Raw genomic sequence first — 6,557 nt, 5'->3', positions numbered from 1 at the left:
TTATGCTAACGAAATAAGTCAATCAGAGAAACACAAGTATCATATGATCTCACTGATATGAGGAATTTGAGAAATAAGACAGAAGATCATAGGGGAAGGGAGGGAAAAATGAAACAAAATGAAACCAGAGAGGGAGACAAACCATAAGAGATTTTTAATCTCAGGAAACAAATTGAGTGTTGCTGGAGTGGAAGGGGGTGGGAGGGATGGGGTGGCTGGGTGATGGATATTGGGGAGGGTATGTACTATGGTAAGCGCTGTGATTTGTGTGAATATGTGAATCACAGACCTGTACCCCTGAAACAAATAATACATTATATGTTAATTTAAAAAAAAAAGATGTGTTGTATACATATACGATGGAATATTACTCAGCCATCAAAAATGTAATCTTAATATTTGCAATGATGTGGATGGAACTAGAGGGTATTATGCTAAGCAAAATAAGTCAATCAGAGAAAGACAATTATCATATGATTTCACTCATGTAAAATTTAAGAAACAAAACAGAGGATCATCATAGGGGAAGGAAGGGAAAAATAAAATAAGATGAAATCAGAGAGGGAGACAAACCGTAAGAGACTCTTTGCTATAGGAAATAAACGGAGGGTTGCTGGAGGGGAGGTGGGTGAGGGAATGGGGTAACCGGGTGATGGACATTAAGGAGGGTATGTGATGTAATGAGCACTGGGTGTTACGTGTAACTGATGAATCACTGAACTCTACCTCTGAAACTAATACACTATATGTTTATTAATTGAATTTAAATAAAAGAAAAAGAAAATTTTGGAAGTTGTAAGAGCATAAAAAAATACTTGTTAGTATAAAGCAAAGAAGGAATGGAGCACGACATCATTCCATAAAACCTAAAAGTGAGTATAATTTAATAAACGCATGGCATTTACTGAGACCTGCTATGTACTAGGCTCTCTTCAAACCATGTCTTATGTAAGAATGACATTGTTGTGGACTGAATGTCTGTGTCCCTCCAGAATTCATATTTCGAAATCCTAACCTAAGCTAATGTTGATAAACTTAGCAGGGAGAGCCTGGGGGAGGTAATAGGTCATGAGGGTAGACTCCTCATGAAGGGGATGGGATGAAGAAATCCAAGCTCTCTCCTTTTGTCATGTGAGGATGTTGGCAACTTGATCTTGTACTTCCTAACCTCCAGAAAATTATGAGAAAAGACATTTTTGTTCTTCAAGCCACCCAGCTTGAAGCCCAAAGTGACTGGGACAAATTAAATACCTTTTAAATTAAAAGTAGCATGTGCAGAGGTGCCTAGCTGGCTCAGTCAGGGGAGTGTGTGACTCTTGATCTCAGGGTCATGAGTTCGAGCCCCATGCTGGGTGTAGAGATTACTTAAATAAAACTTTAAAAAATAAAAATAGCATGTGCAATATAATCCTTCCTTTTTTCTTGATTCCCATCTATTAACGCACTGTATTGCTTTAATAAAAATAAGGAAGTCTTTGTCCTTAAACAGAAGATAGCACTTAACCATTCTTTAAAAAAAAAAAATTCTCCTGCTTTACCAGTCTTCCCTCAGTTTCCCCCATCCTCCCACTGTTCCTATTTTGATTATATTTATTTCTCAATGATTATATTTATTTCTCAATTTATATTTATTTATTATATTTATTTCCTATTTTGATTATATTTATTTCTCAACTATTCATTTCTAAACACAAAATGTTCCAAGCATAAGCTTTAAACATGTTCTTCTTTGCACTCGTGTTTGTAATAATTCCACTTAAAAAACTGATTTTAGTCCCTTTTAAAGCCCACAGAGAGGGACACATAAGGACATGAGGGAGAAAATGGGGAGGGATGGAATCAACCGTAAAGGTTCTCTGGTAGCTGATTTATTTTCCTCAAGGCTTTTATCCCAGACTATAGTGAAGAGTTACATTAAGTGTACTTAAATGTCCCCCTCCCACCGTAGAAGTCCCTATGTTATGCAACATAGAGCTTTTAGGGGTGGTGGGGAGGAAAAAAGCTTAGGAAAACACACCAGGACGGAGGCCTGCCTGGTAAATAAAGAAAAGCACCAGTGAGGGGCTACAGATAGGTGTATCTGTACAGATAGGGATAGAGGACATTGATTTATTACAAAGAGTTGGCTCAGGGGATCTGGGAGGCCAGCGAGTCTCAGACTCTGCAATCAGCCAGCTGCAGACAGGAGAGCTGATGGTGGAATTCCAGTCTGAAGGCCAACAGGCTCAAGATCTGGGGAAAAAGGACAGGAGGATCAGTTCAAAGGCAAGAAGAATTTTCTGACTCAGGAGAGGGTCAGCCTTTCTGTTCACTGGTACAACCCCTTTTCCCTGGAAATCTGCAAGCCACCTGTCCTCTCCTTGCCTCCCTGCAGAAACCTAGCCTCCCTCAGAACTGCCCCACCAGAGTGGAGGGCAGACATGGGGTTCAGCTCTCAGAGGTTTCTAGAAATGAGCAACTGGCTCCCCAGACACAGAAGGGTAGTTTCTGACTAGAAAGTCCTCCTAGGATGAAAGACAGAGCCAATGTCTGGGCACGTTTGTGCAGCTGAGTGGGGTGTCTGGGGTCTTCTGTGGAGGCAGACTGAGTGTTCCTAAAGGACCCGGGGTGCCTTGGCATTGAGCTCTCTTTCTCATTCTCTCTGCCAACGCAGCTGTATTTCTCTCTTGCCATATTCCTCCTCCTCTCAGAAAGGGAGAGTCAAGAGCACACATGCCTGCCCTCCCCCACTCACTCCCCTGACACTCACAAAACCCACCATTTTGCTGTGCAATTGATCATAGAGTTTGGGAGCTAAAACATCTCCTCCAAGCTCCTTCTTTCTCGAAAAAGGAATACTGAATTCAGACAGCAGAAAGGGTTAGCCCAGGTGGAGATGGAGCATGACCTTGACATTTCTATGCCCACTGAGGCCAGTCTGTTCAGTACAGAATCTGGGAGGCCGAAATCACGGCCCTAGGCTTGGCTCCTAATGTGTGTGGGGAGGGGGCGGGGGGGGGGGATCTGGGAGGAGACAGGGCCATTGCAGCCTGCAAACCTCCTCCACCCAAGCACAGGCAGACATCACCGACCTCAGCCAGCAAATTCACTGCCAATCGGGGGCTTGGCTGTTTTGCTCAGCTTCTCTCCTCCCACAGCTGCCTCCCCGCACCCCAGCCCCGTCGCCCCTCCTCCTCTGACGTCACCCACATGCTCTTTGAGGACTGGCTCTGGGCCTAGGAAGGAAAGTCAGTCCCTGGGTGAGGGTCTGGACAGGAACGCGCGGAGAGGCGGGGCACTCGGACTGACAGCCGTCAGAGTTAAGAACGCCCTGTCTCACACGGTATCGAGTGTGTTTCCACAGCCCTGAAAAACAGCAGAGTTTTAAGTGGCAGTAAAAGGGCACAACCAAGTGTTCTGTTCATAAGGTGCTCTACCCACTACACTTTCTACCTGTAAAGAAGGAAATTATCGGGCGCCTGGGTGGCTCAGTTGGTTGGGCGGCTGCCTTCGGCTCAGGTCATGATCCTGGAGTCCCTGGATCGAGTCCCGCATCGGGCTGCCTGCTCGGCGGGGAGTCTGCTTCTCCCTCTGACCCTCCCCCTTCTCATGTGCTCTCTCTCAATCTCTCTCTCTCAAATAAATAAATAAAATCTTTAAAAAAAAAAAAAAGAAGGAAATTATCTGGGGGGACAAAGACGAACCAATGCAGAAGAGAAGATGAACAGAAAGAGAAATAAGCATAAAAAGGGAAGTGGGATTCAGAACTGAGGGTGGCCTGTGGGATCCAGGGCGGAAAGGGAGCTAACAGGTCAAAGTCGCTCAGAGATAAGTGAAAGAGAAGCAAGAGAAATATGAGGACAGGCATAGAGGTCCAGGTAATGAGATGGCTGGCTTTGAAGATGGAACCCAAAAGCCAAAGAATTTGGGCAGCCTCCAGGAGCTGAAAAAGTCAAGGAAATGAAGTCTCCCTGAGGGCCTCCAGAAGGAACACAGCCCTGTCTACACCTTGATCTCAGCCAGTGGGCTTCTGAGCTACAGATGTATATGATAATAAATGTATTGTTTCAAGTCACTAAATTTGTGGACACTTGTTATTGCAGCCATAGGAAGGGAATGCACTCCCCGGATGGTAAGGAGGCGATGTGCCAGAGGCTTCATAGTCTAGGTTTATAATAGCCACACCTTTCTTTCTCTCGTGCCCAATATCTGCCACCTATTTGTTAGTTAGTAATATTTTTAACACCTTCCTGTTTTTTATTTAACTTATAAAACTATACATGTGCTATTTTAAAATAATTCAGTGGTTATGAAGATAAGTATCAATAGCCAACTCCTTCACTCTTAGCCCTGCCCCGTATATAAGCCTTGCAAGATTGTTTTCTTCTTATAAGAATGTAACCGTATGCTCCATTCTAATGCAACTTGACGCTTTTAATTAAAAATGTATCTAGGACCCGAAGATTTAACTCTTCCTTAGAGATAATTGCGCATTATCTTATATAAAAATATATTATTGTATATCAATTGCTCACTTGTTCATAAATTGTCTTAGATTTATTTTTCAACAAACTGCCCTGCCGCGCTCCCTGGACGGGTGCTGGGGTCCCCATGCCGGATTTGGGGCCGCATCTTCCTGCAGAAATTGATACAAAGGGAGGCCTCTACGGTCCGGGGACTTCGGGCCAGGCTCCGCCCCAGCGCCGCGGCCACCAATCAGCTCCCGGGACGCCCCCCCCGCCCCCCCCGCGCGCCCCCCTGTCTGCCTGAGACTTTCCACGTCCCCAGCCTCGGCGGCCGCCCAGTCCCTTCTCACCTGAGAAGCTCCTTCCCTTGGGGAACTGCCGCTGCCCCCTCCGAGCCGGTCCTCTCCGCCCCGAACCCGCACTGCAGGGAAAGCGGGGCAAACGGTAAGTGGGGGTCAGCGATGGATTCTGGACCCAAAGAGGCCTGAAAGCGACACAGGCCACAGCCCGGAGCGCTGTGGCCCGGGGGTGGGGTGGGGTGGGATGGGGGCACGGGGAGACAGAGGGAATGCCCGTGGAGACTGTGCGTGCTGTCGGGTAGGGAAGGATGGGGACTGGTGTGGGGCCTCTACTTGTCCTCAAGGGGAGGGTGGCAGACGTGTTTAACATAATTCCTTGCGGTTTACCTCTCGGATTCTTCTCTGCTGTCTCCCTGCAACTCGGTCTCTATTTTCTTCTTGCCGCAGTGTTTGTCTCCCTTGCTTGTCAGGAGGCGATGACCTTCCCCCTCCCCATTTTCTTGTGCTTTTTTTGTGCGTGTGCTCTACAAGGAGCCATTGAGATTTGAGCTAAAACGAACCCCGGAGGTAATGTTACCCCATCTCCTGGGGCGTTGCTTTTAAATTATCTGGCTGTTGCTGGCCTCTGCAGGACCACTCCCACCCCCCACCCCACCCCTCGAAAGCCTACTCCAGTGCTCTAGGCGCCCAAAGGCTCTGAGTGTGTCTGCGCTTGGGGAGGGAGGTGTGGGGTGCGGGAGGGGTGGTGGTAAGAGTAGGTGCCGTGAAGGGGGCGGAACGTTAGTCTGGAATGTGTTTGGCCTGCAGCTGTAAGTACTGGATTATACAGTTCCCAGGTAAACAGCTCGAGCTGGCCAGTGAGTTGGGTAAACCTGCAATGAACGGAGAAGGTCTTAAGTATAGGAGAAAAAGATTTATGAACCAGATAATCATGAAATTCTTTTTTTTTTTTAAAGATTTTATTTATTTATTTGACAGAGAGAGACACAGTGAGAGAGGGAACACAAACAGGGAGAGTGGGAGAGGGAGAATCAGGCTTCCCGCAGAGCAGGGAGCCCAATGCGTGCTCTATCCCAGGACCTGAGCTTTCGGAAGGCAGACGCTTACCGACTGAGCCACCCAGGCGCCCCCAATCATAAAACTTCTTGAAAGAAGTTCAAGTTCGATTAGACATAAAGGACCGAACGATCCATCTAGCAAACCACCCATCCATCCATCCATCCTTTCTTTGATATTCCAAATTATTTATTTGTCCATTGACTTCATTTCAATACCTTGCTTTCTTTTTTGCTTTGGTTTTTTTTTTGTGTGTTTATTATAAAGGGGTATATGAAACGTCTAGAACGGTCTAAAGAATAATGAACAGAATGCCTGACTATCTCCTAGATCGAAAAAATGGCACTGCAGTACCACAGAAGCCCCCTGCGTGTCCCCCTAAAGCCCATCCTTTCCCTTCCGTGAGAGGTGACAGCTGATTTTTGGATTAATCATTTCCTTGCTTTTCTTTATAGCTTTGTGATTTGTGTGTGTATTCCAAAAACATGTATGTACATGTTTGCTTTCCCTAATTTTTTTAATTTTCATATTAATGGCATTATACTGTACATACTCAAGTTTTTGAGATTCACCCTTGATGATTCCTTCATTTTCACTGCTTATGGTATGAGTATACTATAATTTATCCATTCTACATTTAGGTTGTTGCTAGTCTGGGAAATGTATTAGTTACCTATTGCTGTGTAACAAATTACCCCAACACTTAGCAGCTTAAAATAAAAACCTATTATCTCACAGTTTCTGTGGGCCAGGAATC

General features: G+C 45.6%; 1 long non-coding RNA gene across 1 annotated transcript; it reads right to left on the bottom strand.

Annotated features, from left to right (window-relative positions):
* Positions 1–2,057: 2,057 nt before the first annotated feature.
* On the bottom strand, positions 2,058–5,502 carry LOC115937276 (uncharacterized). Its single transcript, XR_014141966.1, has 3 exons — positions 5,132–5,502; positions 4,796–4,866; positions 2,058–2,232 (listed from the first exon to the last, which is right to left on the bottom strand). It is a non-coding gene; the product is annotated as an uncharacterized LOC115937276 (long non-coding RNA).
* Positions 5,503–6,557: the final 1,055 nt, after the last annotated feature.

The sequence above is a fragment of the Leptonychotes weddellii genome, unplaced genomic scaffold, assembly GCF_054177405.1.
Source record: "Leptonychotes weddellii isolate Sample4059 unplaced genomic scaffold, ASM5417740v2 HiC_scaffold_1997, whole genome shotgun sequence".
NCBI lineage: Eukaryota > Metazoa > Chordata > Mammalia > Carnivora > Phocidae > Leptonychotes > Leptonychotes weddellii.
Note: the sequence above shows the minus strand (reverse complement) of the source record. Positions and strands in the feature narration are given on the sequence as shown.